The sequence below is a fragment of the Neltuma alba genome, unplaced genomic scaffold, assembly GCF_004799145.2.
Source record: "Neltuma alba isolate B1F8T4 unplaced genomic scaffold, ASM479914v2 tig00012922_pilon, whole genome shotgun sequence".
Lineage (NCBI taxonomy): Eukaryota > Viridiplantae > Streptophyta > Magnoliopsida > Fabales > Fabaceae > Neltuma > Neltuma alba.
The window spans coordinates 286,055-302,707 of NW_021637289.1; the positions used below are offsets into that span (position 1 = coordinate 286,055).

Consider the following 16,653-nt stretch of genomic DNA (forward strand, 5'->3'; position numbering starts at 1 on the left):
CACGTGTTTATTTATTACTTTTTTCCTATTTATAAATCACTTACTTGTATCCGGGGTTTGCAAACTCAAAAATATATTAAATTGATAATTTTTTTTCACATATGTCGTTATCAAAAAGGTATTAAAACTATGTTTTATATTTTTTTCTCACCTATTTACTTTGTCTTTCTACATATTTATTAAGTCAACATGGATGGAATAAAAGAAAACTTATTAATTCCTACAAGTGACTTATATCTAGGATTTTTTTTCTGCAAATGATTTATAAATAGAAATAGGATGGCCCATAGTTGTTTTGTATATATATAAAAAAGAAAAAAAGAGTGGCATGTAGATGTAAGATTTATTTATTAAACATAAGTTTATTTAGGAAATTTAGGATATTTTTTTTGGTAAAAGGGGAAAAATGTGACGTCAGTACTTGCACTGATAACCCTTTAACAATTATGATTATTTTCTTCACAAAAATATTATTGATAATTTGTTTAATTTACTTATGAGAAAAATAATGTTATAAGGAATTTGAATATTTTATAAAATAACCAAGAAACATTATTGATAATTTGTTTGATTTACTCATGAGAAAAATAATGTTATAAGGAATTTAAATATTTTATAAAATAACCAAGAAACATTATTGATAATTTGTTTAATTTACTTATGAGAAAAATAATGTTATAAGGAATTTAAATATTTTATAAAATAACCAGGATATCAAATATAAATTTATTACTCTTCATTTAGATTCAAAATAAAATCAGTCACAACTAACTAGCCATTTATGCAATTGCAACGATAGTAGGAGTAAGTAACAAAAGGGAAAGCAGTGCCCCCTGCTCTTAAATCAATTTTTTTTTCCTTTTGATACAAGAATGAAAACAATATTTGTCATGAATATTATAATATGTGGATGTCCATATCCTCTTCTTCCTCTTCCTCTTCCTCTCAACTTCATCATCAACTCCCATGAATGTGAATGGAGGTGAGTTACAAGAGTGAATGGGTAGTGGAGGAGTAATGGATGGTGGAGGTAGTGGAAGTTACTTGGAGAAGATGAAGAGGATATGGACATCCACATATTATAATATTCATAACACTCCCCCTTGGATGTCCATTATCTAAGATATGTGCCTCATTAAAAAACTAATTGTTGATGATATTATTAGAACTCCTGAAGAGCTTACAAAAGCTATGGATTGCTTAAAGAAAGAATTTGAGATGAAGGGCTTGAAAAGAACAAAGTTTTGCTTCGGATTGGAAATTGAATACTTGAGAAATGAAGATTTTTGTGTATCAAATAATTGATACAAGAAAAGCCTTAAAGTATTTTATATGGATAAATCATATCCATTATATACTTTGATAGTTGTGAGATTTGTGGAGGTGAATAAAGAACTTTATAAAAATAAAAAACATATAAGTATATGCCTAGAAGGCTATATGTATAATGTTTAATTTTTATCGGTCTTTAAATTTATCATGATTTGTGATAAACAAATTGTTATAAGAATTTGATATTGTGATATTGATAAATGTATGATATAAAACTAAATAGATCAAATAGACCCAAAAGTTACTAGTTATATTTTGTTTATTTATATCTTATTTATATGATTTGATTCAATATTAGTTTTGAATATTTTAAATGTATATAGTATGCTGATCAATATTGAAATGTTTTGAACGTTAAGTACTTTACTTTTAAAAGTTCATTTTAAATGTTCTCCATCATTTTTGTGTGTTTTCTATGTGTCTTGCAAGTTAAATCTATGATACTCATAATTATTTGTTATTATGTTAATAATATATTGAAATAGAGTTGTCTTTCATATTCCTCTTAAATTATATAGTTCCTGAAGAACTCGATGTAATAGTATTAATATAGTTCCAGAAGAACTAATACTGATTTTTCTTTATGAGCAGACAAAGTATTGATAGTGAAAAATATGACCCATAGATCTATATCACAGCTTTGGTTCTCCAAAGAGTGTAAATGTTATAGTATAATTGGATCAAAGTCCATAACTATATATGAACTAGGAAGTACTTAGGCTTCCAAGCAAAAGATAGGTTATTGGCTTTAACCTATTTTATGCTAGCAGCTATTTATGAAATATATGAATAAATGAATCATATTTGAATGACTCAATCTTGAGGGGAAAAACTATTGAAATACAAATATGAGTTGATATTGGATATATTTTTCATATCAATTTCATAAATGGATATCATCAATCATATATTATATTGAAAAGTTTATTATTGGTAACGAAACATGATACAGTAAACCAGAAGTTTACTGATATAATTAGATTTATTGTTGGCATGACTTGTTTAATCATCTTAAACTATATAATTATTGAAGATTATGTATTGATATCCATCGAAGAACCAGAAGATTCTTCCGAATAGCCAACATTTTAAGAATCCGTATGTGCTGCTTGTTCTCAAAGAAAATTTATTATAAAATATCACTAGTTATGTTTTGTTTTCGAATGGATCACTATATTTCTGGAAATATATATGGGTCCATTTAGAAGCACATAAGCCATACAAGTATTTAATATTTGATAGATGCATCTATATAAAATGGTAAGATGTGTGATTGATATTAATTTGCAACCTGAAGTTTGCAAGATTATTTAGATAAATATTTCCAGACTATGTGATTCTCAAAACTTGATTTCAAAGATGCTAGTGAATTTATATATCAGGCTTTTAATGTTGAAAAGCCTGCTTAACAAATTGATCTAGCAAAATCATTTGTTGATGCCTCCGTGAATAGCTTGATCAATATTTATGAGAACAAATTTTTCCATTTTAGTGTTGGCATATTTGATATATTGCAGCACTTATAGACATCAAGGCAACAAAATTCTCCCAATGAAATTGGCTTTTGGTCAGGAGCAAGATATTTCTATCTAAAGATTGAAATGTGCAATATTTATTCTTACCAATCTACCACAATGCACATAGATGGATATTTAAAGAAAGTTGGGACACATGTTGGGTAAGAACTTCCTTCTTCTTGTTTGTTTTTAAATGGAACAAAATAATGTTCCTAAAAGAAGCAAATGGATTTAGGAGACTTATACTACATAATTAGTTGACTGTTATTCGACAAAGTTTTCCTAACATGAGGGGGAGAAATTGAGTAGCTGGAAAAGAGAATGCATGGAATGCATTATTACTATTAAATATAGATCCTCAAATATATCAGTATGGACCAGAAGTTCATCAAAATTGCATTCATGAAACGCTACAAAGTATTTTACTGACCTGAATAAAAATTTTTTTAATCTCTTATTCCAGCTGAAAATGCTCCAATTATTTTGAATATTAAGACATGCCAGAAGCATGAGAGGTTAATCGGTTCCGATATAAATATCTTGAATAAAGAGGAGCATACAACTTAGAAGTTATATTGATGAGGCATGTACTCTAGAAGAGTGTCAAGACATAACTAATTGTAAAACTCCAGAAGAGGTTCAGGTACCTGAAAAGGAAGAAAGAGATCTCAACAAGTTATGTCACAAAAGAAAAAAATGGAACCGAAAAGGTAAAGTTGTCGACAATGATTTTCATAAGAATATCACATGATAAAAAGAGGATCTTACGTATAGATCTATCATACAAAGTATATATAAATTTGGCCAAGAAGAAAAGAAAAAGGGAAAAAATGTGATGCAAATGTTATTTCGATATGTGAAAATGGGCCTGTAGTCCCAGCATATATAAAGTTTCTATAAAATATATAGACATTTATGTGAAAATATAGATTTTCACAAATGATTATGATGAAACATATTACTTTGTAGTGGATATCATTTTGCATATTTGAACAGTCTAGCATTATGAAATGTGCCTGTTAGATGACCCCTGGATGAGGATCATTAAATAGTAAAATTTACATGATAATCCTTGAAGGATTCAAAAATATGCCAGGAGCATATATAAGAAAATCTTTCAGTATATAAAATATTATGAAGATTAAAATAATTTCAGTATGTATGATCCATTTTATAGTTTTGAATCAAAATATATGAAATTCCCTAAAGAATTTCACTTGCCAGAAGCATATAATTTAAGTTCTTGAGAACAAAGATTAAGTTAAATAAGTTGCCAGAAGCAATCAGGGTGTATGTGGTATAACCGACTAAGTAAATATCGGTTGAAGAAATGATATAAAAATGATCCAATTTGCCCATGTATTTTTATGAAAAGATCTGAAAGTGAGTTTACTATAATTGTTGATGATATTATTAGAACTCCTGAAGAGCTTACAAAAGCTATGGATTGCTTAAAGAAAGAATTTGAGATGAAGGGCTTGAAAAGAACAAAGTTTTGCTTCGGATTGGAAATTGAATACTTGAGAAATGAAGATTTTTGTGTATCAAATAATTGATACAAGAAAAGCCTTAAAGTATTTTATATGGATAAATCATATCCATTATATACTTTGATAGTTGTGAGATTTGTGGAGGTGAATAAAGAACTTTATATTTTTTGAGAAGGTGACGAAGAACTACTTGGTCCAGAAGTACCAAATCATAGATCCAGAAGTACTATATCATATCTTATCAGTCATGCATGACATCACTATATCATTTGCTGTTAACTTACTGGTAAGATATAGTTCTTTACCAAAACATTGGAATAGAATTCTAGATTCTTTTTTGATTTACATGCTGGTAATTCCAAATGGAGTATTTATCTCACAATATCCAAAAGATGGTGAAAGATATATCCAGCAAATTCATTCAAATAAAAATCTAGCAGATTTGTTCATCAAGTCACTTCCTATTACAATATTTGAAAAGTTTGTTCATGATATCGAATGTCACAGACTCAAGGATATCAATTGATGTTATCAAGATGGGGAGTTAATAAACGCTGTATTCCCTTGTCTATGGTTTTTTCCCATTGGGTTTTCCTAGCAAGGTTTTTAATGAGGCAGCATCAAATAGTGTATCAGTGAATGTGTACTCTTTTTCTTCTACTAGGTTTTTATCCCACAGGGTTTTTCCTAGTTGAAGTTTTTTAATGAGGCACATATCTTAGATAATGGACATCCAAGGGGGAGTGTTATGAATATTATAATATGTGGATGTCCATATCCTCTTCTTCCTCTTCCTCTTCCTCTCAACTTCATCATCAACTCCCACTACTTCCACTAGGCATTAATCTTCCACTACTCCATTACCTTTCCACTATGCCTTTAATCTTGTAACTCCCCCCTACTCATATTCATATGGTTTATTATCCACTATCTATCATTTAAGTACAAATGTAACTTATGTGTGAGACTATGCCTATAAATAAGGCATGTCATTGTATTGTGAGGGAAGTGAAGCAAGTAAAGAAATACAAAAGCAATCTCATTCTCTTGTCTTCATCTTTCTACTTTTGTGGTTTCATTTTTGGTTCTATTTCATAACAATATTTAAATATTCACGTCAATTATTAAATTGTGAACATATAAATAGTGTTACTAAGTTCATATTCTTCTTTTCTTAGCCAATTTCACTTGTACAATTCACAATCGTCAAATACCCAACTTCTTCTAGTACTAATATGGTGCATTCATGATTCAGCTCGCCTCTTGCTCCGCCGTTTCGCGCCAAGACTCCCCGCCCCCTACCTGTACTTACTGGATACCCAGACAGGAAATTCGAACAAGTCCGAATGTCCGACGATGAAATGGGCGCCTGCGGCCGAATGGCCCCGACGCTCCTCTTGCTTTAGTGAGACGGTGCGTTTGGTGATGTGCACAATGCACATCATCACCCTGCTGAGTCCCCAAGCTGGACGGACCCCTGTTTACCGGGTCTCCCTTTAACGCCCACAATCGGTTTAGTGCATATATAGGACGCACAGCGGCCTCCGGAGAGCGCCGAGTGTGAGCTCCGAACTTTCGCGTTCTTCGCGAGGAAAGTTGCCAAGTTTCCCCCTTATATAAGAACCTTGCTGCTGGTTTACTCCTACCACTTGAATGTCAGCCACGCAGAGGATCCTCTGCGCTCTTTCTCACTCTTTCCCTCGTTCACTTCCTCCTATTTCGTCTTCCTCCTCCTCTTTCAAATCTCCGCCTATTCTTTTCCTTCCCTTCTCTCGTCATTACAGGATTTTAGCTCGTTCCGTGCTTATCTCTCCTTCACCAATGCCTCGCAATCAGGTTTGTAATTTGCCGCTGAATCTCTCTCGATTTTCCGGTGTGTGCTGTCTTCTAAATGCGCTTTCATTGGTCTTGCACTTGTTATCGCGTTGGAATTGTTGAGGATGATGGTTTGCTTTCGATGACTGGTCGGTGTTTGTTCTAATTGCGGTGAAACATGTTTAAATGATCCGTGGTGGTTTGTTTGGTGGCTAAAGCGCCTTCTCTTACCATCCGTCTGTTATTGCTGCTTATAGTTTAGTATTTGAAATTTGTACCGTTTCTTTGTTACTGAACAGTTTTGAGCTGTCATGTGCTATATAATGTCGAGTTGTTGGTTTTCACTTAACTGGAGCTCATAATTTACAAGTAGTATCGAATATGCTTAAGGTTACGAGTTTTATTTAAAATTTAAATGGACTATTAGTGCTTTCTTGATTTATTTTAATTTAGCCCATGTTTCTTCGTTTGTAGGGAGCTGGTCGGCACAAAGAACCAAAATCCAAAGAGAAACCTGAACCTGACAGGATTTCATGGGCCACCGCAGACGCGACAGGTGCTGCGGCTGAAGCTGTTACTCACAGACTGGCTGAAATGCGTATTGCTGAAAACAGCGGCCAAACCGGTGTTACAGCTGCAGCCATACAGTTTGGAGGCGTCCAACCTGCTAGTCCAAAGACAGCCTCGAAACCCAAATCCTATGGAACAGTGAGCGGAGCCACAGTAGATAAAGTTGAAGCAGAAGTGGCTTCAACCAAAAATAGTATTGCTGCTTTGAGTAGGAATAATCTGATAGAAAATTTTACAGTGGACAACTCCGCATACTCACTTGCTCGTATAAGAGCTACTTTCTACCCCAAATTTGAAAATGAAAAGTCAGATCAAGAGGTATATTCCTTTTTCATATTGTTTCATTTCTAATTTTCTCTTCTTTGTTCAAATTTTTGAACTATGTCATGTACACATTTGAAGCAGTTTCCTCATGACCTTGGTCTTCAAACTATATGCTCACATGGTTGCATTCTGCGGAATTTTACCGACAAAGTGATACAGTTAATGAGGAAGCTTCTGTGCTGAGTTAGGCTTTCTGGAAAGGATTCTAGATTGTAGAGAGGCTGAAAGAAACAATTTCGAAACATAATTTATCCTGTCCAAGTATTTTTCTTGGCAATTGAGGATTCTTTGTTGACTTTCATGCCAAACACTCTATAGAATGAAAGCTGAAATAAATCTCCAATTACTGAAATTTTCCCTAGCATCAAAAGCACTCCTCCAACCATAAAAAGAGTCCTTGTAGATGCAGCTACCACAGATAGCTAAGCCTAGATTCTTTGAAGTGACCTGTATGACCCCATGATTATGATCTAGTGTTGCATATGGTTATCGTTCCTTTGAAGCCATCTTATAACCAGAAAGTTTAAACGATCTATAAAAGATTTCATTTCATTTTTTTCCTCCAGATTTTGCTCTTATTTTCCTTTGGTATTTTTTTCCATTACTGCAAATTGCATTACTGTGTACTCTGAGATCATTTTTTTTCCCTTTCAGGCAGGTGACCATGCCATTTTATGGAATTGTTACTGATTTATATTGTTATATCCCTGCAGATCAGGACAAGGATGATTGAGATGGTATCTAAAGGTTTGGCTACATTAGAGGTATTATAGTGCTTAACTTATTTTTCTTCGTCAAATTGGAAGACTGTTTAAGTTTCTTTAACTAAGTTTCAAGAGTAACAATAAAAGTACCTCGTGGATAAACCTCTATTTAAAGAATTTTCTGTGCTGGTCTTAACTGAGCTGATCTGCAGGTCTCACTTAAACACTCTGGTTCCCTTTTTATGTATGCTGGACACAAGGGAGGAGCTTATGCGAAAAACAGTTTTGGAAATATGTATGGATGATGTCTTACCTTTATAGCTTTACATTATTATTTAGTTTTATGTTTCAAATTCGGTTTTTGTTTGCCATGATGGCCATGAGATAACTTAGCATATGAGAATTTTTTTATGACATGAAAATTATTTTTATTCGAAGTAGAATACTCAAGTACCATTCCCATGGCGGCCAGTTTCTATACTTACATTGATTCAGATGCAGAAATCATTTTGCCAATGGAGTTTTGATTGATTAGTATTTATGAGAGTTTATTTTATTTTTTACTGGTGGGGTGATGTTTATCTATGTTTAGGATAAGTATATTTGTTAGGAGCTTTAGTTATGTTAGAACTGTGTTCAATTTACAACTTTGGAGCCCACATTCTTATAAATAGGAATTTTTAGACTATTCTTTATCCATCCTTTTCTTATTAATTAAATTCATTCGTAATATTCAGTTGCGTTTAGAAAGTTCACTAAGAGCTTCCTATTGATTATATACTAAATTGCTATCAAAGCTCGAATTCAATCTTCCTATGCTACATTTTGGGATTGCATTTTTTCCTCTAAATCCTTATCTTCACGCCAAACCTTACCTTAGTTTGTTGTGCCATTTTCCAATTTGAATAGAGTAGCCGCAAATATCCCTGAGCATCCAATAGATTGTGGAAAAGAGGAATGGAATTTGATTGATAAAAAAAATGCTAATTTAATTAAAGATGAGAATTTTTACTCTCAAAGTCTACCAGCTCTAGGAGAGTCTCCTACAACACAAGGATTAACCAATGAATTGACCACTTATGCTACACTTAGGGAGTGATTGTTCATAATGCTAAAACCAGGAATTAGGATTTGCCTAATCAAAGCAATAATTCTCACAGGAGTGGGAAAATGTCGGTGATTATGTGTCCTACTTCATAGCTGGTGTGGCTGTGCTCTCTTCCCTACTTTCCCCACTTCTTTGCCCACCCACTCGTGATCTTCCTCATCCTTTTCTCTATGTGGCCTCTTTCTAGTAGAAAGAGTTCAGAATGGATTTCTTATCCGTATCCCCTGATCATTGCTATAACTGCTTGTTTTTAAGTTTTTGGCCATCGTTGACTTGCACAAAGAGCTTTGATTTTAGGGTGTCAATCCACTGGTGTGCAAAAAGCCTATTTTTGTACTTGTGACGCTTTCCACTTGCTGCCTTAAGGTTTGTGTGTGACAATCATCCTTGTCACCCAAGATGGATTTCTCAATAGTTTTGTGATTTCTCAAAAGGCTTCTTCTTGCTGTTGTATCCTTATTCATTATTGACTAGAGTTTAGCAAGTTTTCTGAAGGCTTCTTATTTATTCTACGCCATATATATCGCTGCATTCTTCAAATTATTTTGGTTTTTGAGAATATATTTATAATGTTATTTTGTCTGGCACAGATATACTGCTGTGGGTGTATTTGTTCTTGGACGGATGTTTCATGAGGCTTGGGGCACTGAAGCGATGAAAAAGCAAGTTGAATTTAATGAGTTTCTTGAGGTGATACTCTAAAAAGCAAAATGGAGATTAGATATGTTAGCATGCCATAAGATTATTCAATATTCATATAAGCATCTCCAAGGATGAAACTAATGAATAAAAGTTGAAAAGAGACATCTCCACTCTAAATTTCACTTAACTATGCCCTGCGAAAGCTTCATATGACATGACATGACATGTCTGCAAATTCAGGGATTAAGATGTGACTGGGGTCTAAGATCTGCTAACCAAACTGTGGATTTAATTTTACATTTTATCATGGAAACTCTGCTTGCCCGATTGGACAGTACTTTCTGTGATAAAAATTGTTTTAATGTGAAATTTATATTCCTTTGCTTCAACAATTGCTTGTTGATCAGAATTTCCTTTAATTGCTCCTATCTCTTGTATTTTTGTTATATTTTCTTAGTCACTTGTGAGATCGAGGATCAGATATTTTATAATGATTAGCTGGTGAGATGTTTTGCATTCCTTTTAACACGTAGGCTTATGACGATTTTATGGCCTGCTTTTCTTTTTCTTGGAACTTGACTTAGTTGCAATTTCTTTTTGGTTGATGTTTCTTCTCACTCCTTCTGGCATTTACTTTTGTGCCTATACGTCCCTCATATTCAATGACTTTGCCTAGAATTGTTTGTAAACCTTATCTCTACTTTTTGTTCTAGTCATCACATTTGACTTTTTAGCTGAGTCATGTTTAATGGACCTTATTATTATTTTGTCTTTCAGAGAAACCATATGTGCATATCGATGGAACTAGTAACTGCTGTTCTTGGAGACCATGGACAACGTCCTAATGAAGATTTTGGTAAAATAAATTTTCATTTGATTGACTTAAGGAATTCTTGATATTTTGTTCCATTTGGTGTTCCTTTTACTTAGATTTTAGCTTAATCAGTGAAAAGAATTACTTTTACATTTTGTATAGGATTTTAGTTGAGGTCAGGTCATTGGTTGTGGTTATCACCATTATTGTCAAACTCATGAATATCACCATTATTGTCAAACTCATGAATCAACTCGGTTGATTTTGTGAGTTGGCGATTCTATTGAAGAAAAATTAGCTGAGTTGCTCATCAACTTGCAGCATTGAAGACTTGCATGTGACTGGTTGAACTCATATGAATATTTTTGACTCAGTCACAAAGTCAATGAATGAGTGCAAGTTAAATTCATTAACTTGAATTTGGCTAAATAGTTGCCCCAGAAACTGAAAACAAGGGATTGATTTGCTCTAGCACTACCATCGCCATGAAAGCTTCTTGTTATTAGTAACAACAACAACAAGCCTTATCCCACTAGGTGGGGTCGGCTACATGAATCACACGACGCCATCGTGCTCTGTCAACAACCCAATCCTAATAACAAGCCTTCTTGTTATTAGTAAGCAAATATATACACACACACACACACATATATATGATATGATATGATATTCTAATAGGATTCTAACTTCAACATAATAGCTCAGAGTCCAACACCTTTGATGCTAGCTGCAAATTATAATTTAAACATGTTACAAAAATATTATTTAATAATAGGAGGCCAAAAAAGATAAAAGATTATTTTGTATAATATGTTTATTTAAACTATTTCAATATACATTATATTAAAATTTCTATATTAAGTATTATTGATAAAAAAATTACCAACATCTAAAACCAGTATAATTTAAATACATTTTTATTATATCATATTATATTTTGACTCCATAATTGTGCATTTCAAAAGTATTATTTTACATAATGCAGCATAAATTTTAGTCATTGTATATATATGTTTCATTATGTTTTTTGTTATTTGAAATTACTTCTATATAAGTTTTAATAGCTACATTTAACATTTATCAATGAAGATAAACCCTCTTGAGTTTACATTATAAGTTTACCTTTTCTTTATGAGTTCATCTAATTTCGCAAGTTTGACAGTCTTGGTTATGTTATTTTTTGAGATTCAACACATCAACCCTAGATTTAGATGCTAAATTGTTGGCTTGCAGACGTAGACAGTGAACTATGATTGTAAGTATAATTGCAAATTCCAAGTGTTGGCGTGTTCAAAACTTTTATTGTTTGTATCAGACAGACTAAGAATGCGATAGATCTCCTGGTAGCTGCTGCAGTCATCTGATCTGCAGTGTTTACTTTTGGCGTAATTGAAAGCTTGCATATTTTAGACTTCTCTGTTGTATTTGAAAGAACTGATGAAATTTTTGATGTAGCATTTGAGTTACTTGTGACATGTAATATTCTACTCCTTTTAGTAAGTAAGGCATGCTTCCAGAAACTGTGGTTTTCAAAATTTATCTCATGCTCAGTATTTTACAGAATCCTCTGTATATAATGATTCATTATATTTCTTGATGTGAGCAGTGGTAGTCACAGCGGTCACTGAACTGGGCAAAGGAAAGCCTAAGTTTTATTCGACTCCTGAGATAATTGCTTTCTGCAGAAAATGGCGCCTACCTACAAATCATGTGTGGTTGTTTTCTACAAGGTGAAAATTTAGGAGCTGCATTGCTTTATGTTGTAAGCTAGACCCGTTTTTCTGTGCATTGTATGGAATTTAAGGAATGACTTGCACTATTCATGCTTATAAATAGTGTCGCTTGCCACAGGCATGCTTTTTTGGGCATCACACAGCTTAAAATGTAACAACTTATTCTCATATGCCTCACAAATGCTGGCATACTCAATGATTAGAGCAGCATTTGGTGTTCTATTTCATTTCTACTTATACCCGGTTTATATAACATTTGACTCCCTGTCTTTCATCATTAATATAATTGGTTTTTGTTTCTTAATTATTATGTGATTAAACTTGTCACATTTTTGGCATCATTTTTTTCTTTAAAATTTAGTAAGTTTATGGGTCTTGGGATTAGTCAGATTTATATTGTGGTCTAACCTTTTGGCCACAAGCATTGTTTTGGACAATCAATGGGTTGTTTGGGTCATTGTTACATTATCGTTTCTGTTTGCTGGTGCAGAGCCTATAGTCTTTGCATTCTTTGGACAAATATTTGTTTACATAGTCATTATAACACAATTTCTCGTTTTCCATATGATACTTGCCGTCAAGATACTATTCTTATATTATAAAAAAAGTTTGAGTCTTTCCCTCCATTATTAAAGCAGTACATTTTGATGTGGATTTTTCTTGTCAGATTCAAGTCCGCCAGAGCATAAGGAATTTTTTATTTTGCTTTTCTCTAAATGTAGGAAGTCAGTCATCCTTCTTTGCTGCCTTTGATGCCTTATGTGAAGAGGGTACTGCTACACCTGTCTGTAAGGCTCTTGACGAAATTGCTGATACATCCATACCAGGTATGGTTTTTAAACTTAACATGCTTGATGAATTTGACCTTTGTGTCTCATGGTTTCATAAATCATACGTTTGAAAGGCTATTTGAGGACTCTTTCCCCTATAAATCATTTTCACAAGTTCTCGCTTTAGCCATGGTGACTGAGAGTGTAAAGCAATTAAGTTGGCATTGCGGTGAAGAATATGAGAAATCTCTGTAATGGACTATGGTGCTTGGATGTTTGTAAAATGACACTCCAAGACTGCTGGGCCATAACATAAATCACGTTGAGTACCTCTGTAATTGTCATGTGTGCTATGAACACCGTACTGCAGCGTTAGTACTCTCATTCTTTCCCTTTCTCACCACCAATATATCCTTGAAGTCATTGTCCACTAGTTTGTAATACCAATATATCCCTGAAGTCATTGTCCCACTAGTTGTAATTTCTTCATTTCAATACCCTACATAGAGGGACAAGGTTTCTTCTTGTTGTAGTTTGCTTATTTTCATGTTTCGAGTATCATGGAGGGTAATGACTTGGTTTACAATTTTATTTTCATATTTTTCTGTTTATATTTCATCAGAAATTCTTTTTTTGGTCTTCGAATTTCATGTTGGGAAGTCTCAACTGACGGACTGGTTCCCTTCTCATGAGCCATTAATCAAATGCGCTGCTTTTATACTTGTTTAAATAAACGCAGGTTCAAAGGATCATGTAAAAGCCCAAGGTGAAATCTTGGAGGGTCTTGTGGCCCGTATTGTTGCTCGGGAGAGCTCAAGCCATATGGAACAAGTTTTAAAAGAATTCCCTCCTCCTCCTGCTGATGGAGGCATGTTTCTTACTCTTCTTATGCAATGGTGCCTGTTATTGCGTCATCTACTTTTCTGGATCCTTGTTCTCTGTTGTTCGTCAATATTAATTTTATGTGAATGTTATCTGACCTTTTAACAAGGTATCTTGATAAGTCAAAGGTGGGCATCACGTAACCAATGTTTAGTCAATATATGTCTGTAAAATTTTTTTTTTCTCTGAAAAGAAAAATTGTGATGTGATGATGAATAAGGTGCTTCTCAGTGCTCAAGTGCACATTGTTGACTAGGGTTTTACAAGTGGTAGTCAAAATAAAAATTGCAATTCGGATTTTGGACTTTGTAATGAATATTTCTTTTTCCTTTAGTTGGCCTTGATTTTGGACCGAATCTCAGAGAAATTTGTGCTGCAAAATAGGTCCGATGAAAAGCAGGTATATCATAACTACATTATCTCCGTTATTTAGTGGAGGCCATTCTTCTGCATTGATTTAGAAAATTTTTGAGATAATTTGGTGATTTGAATTTGCATTTGGATTGCCTTTGCAGCAAATAAAGCCCTTCTCGAGAGTGTTGGCAGTTCCTTTTGCTCAGACCACTCAGACTGGTTTGGGCCTGATGGTGCTGATGGTCACTCAAGAAACGCTGATAGATCTGTTCTTTCAAAGTTTTTTACAGGCCAATCCTGCGGACTATTCCACTAGGAAATTGCAGGTCAATCTAGACTCATGACAATTTTTTATTTATTTTAAATTGACCATTATAATATCCGTGCACTTTTTCATTTTTCATATGGTAGTCATTATCTCATGTTTTTCAATAAAATGGTCAATCATTTAGTTAATGACATGTTTTCTGTCTTATAATTTCTTATAAAAAAAAGTTGACATGCAGTCTCTTTCTCGCTTAATTAGTGATCAATTATTGTTATCTTCCTATATATCTAGTTTGGAAAGATCTCCAATGCTCGAGAAGTATTGCCATTTTGTTTTGCAAATGTGTTGCCTCCTTTTCTTGGGTTTCATTACATAGTGATAGCTTCGATTAAATCATTTTCAGGAAATTGTTCGGTTGATGAGAGAAAAACGCTACCCTGCTGCATTCAAATGTTACCATAACTTCCATGAAGTAGATGCTATGGCACGTGATAACTTTTCTACAGAATGGTTATTCATGTACACAGTGATTCTGCTTTTCGACGATACCAAAAAGAGATGAGGTCTTGTTTTAATCTGATTATCTCCTTGATACTCTGGCTCAGTTTTATAGACAAGAAAAGAAATACCTTCAAGACCTTTTTCATTTTTGTTTTCATGCTTTTGTTTTTTGTAAATCTTGAGTTATAAAAAATTTCACAATTTCAGGCATAAACCCGGATTATGGCCACTATATCGAGGTGAGAGTATTATGCGTTTTAACATCTACATCTGTATTTACAATTGACACATCAGATTGCAGGCCTTTTTTCCCCAGTCATTTGTTTAGAGCTTGAAGTTTTATCGAACAAATGTGAACATTTGTATCCTAAAGTGTGTAGATGACATAGGCCATCGTATTTGCAATAAAAAATTCTGAATTTTTCAGTATATTGTGACAGATGCTGATCAATAAAATATTAAAAGCAAGTGATATGGTCATTTTTGGGATGAATTGATGCTTTTGACTAAACTGAGCTTGGCTAAGTAGGGTTCTAATTGTGGGAAGTTACTTTGAGTTAATGCCATGTACTGTTATGTGAATGCATAGAGATACATGTCAAAGACTACTATGGCTCAAAAGGTTAAATGTCAAGTGAATTATAGTTTTTATAACTTACAATCTCTAAAATGCTGCCTCAAGAAAGCCCTTTGGGTTTTAGGTCTCGACAAAAACACAGTCCTATTACACCTCTTGCTGAAAATTAATCTTAATTGAGAAAATGAGGGATGACGAGGATTGAATCCTTAATAATTTAGTCATAAAGATTTTGATACAATGTCAAATACCACTTTTACCTAAAGGCTGAAACCATTAAGTGAATGCCTAGAATAATTTTATTATAATCCATAATAAAAATTTCCTTCTAAGCTTACACTGAATTAAAGAGTTGAGAAGATGGCTAATTGATCCTCGGATATTTCTTGCAAATTTCAGCATGTTACAAATTTTGGACTTTTGAGTGAAAGCACATTTTCAGACTTAGGTATGAGACAGTCCTCTATGATAAACTACTATCAAAATTTACCTCGATCCTTGGGACTCTTATGCCTAATTTATTGACAGATTGATGGTGTGTAATTCCACCATATAAATTGGGGGTTTATTTTTCCTTTGAACTAATTTTATTGAATCAGCGCAATACTTTCTTAAAAGATGAGAGAGATTCAAGTTCTCAAGTTACCAAGCGATAAAGCCCATCCTAGCAATAGAAAATAAGCAGCTAAAACATGGGAGATAAACGCCAGCTAATCCTATCCGAACAAAATAATAATAAAAACTGGAGAAGATCAAACTACATAAAAGAAACAACAACAATGAGTGGAAATATCATATGCTTGGACATTTTCTATTGTTGTTTTTTTCCCCCCAAACAATTTGAAATTTGCAAAGCTAATATATGCTGTTTGTGGTTAAATGTTTTGTGATACTTCACAATTTTTTTCAGGTTTTTTTGTTGATATCAATTTATTCAAGGCAAACAAGGAGAGATCTGGTGAAATCTCCAAGAGCAATGACAATGTGGTTGAAAATGGCACCAGCACCTCTGGAAATGACTTTGCAGATGAAGATGCAAACTTGATGGTCAAATTGAAATTTCTTACAATATAAGGTACATGTCCTTGCATACAATCTTCTGAGGCAAAGACAAAGTTGGTCAATTATGAAAAATGGTTGGAACTGTTGACTTAAAACTTTCAGTATATCTGAATGAATTTGTCTAAATCCTATTTATTTTGTCTGAAACTTTGTTCCGTATATTTTTTTCCTTCTTCAAAAAGTGGGGAGG

At 33.4% G+C, this 16,653-nt stretch overlaps 1 pseudogene; it reads left to right on the forward strand.

Moving 5' to 3' along the window:
* Positions 1 to 5,858: 5,858 nt before the first annotated feature.
* Positions 5,859 to 16,475, forward strand: LOC114732683 (tRNA ligase 1-like; annotated as a pseudogene).
* The last annotated feature ends 178 nt before the right edge of the window (positions 16,476 to 16,653 follow it).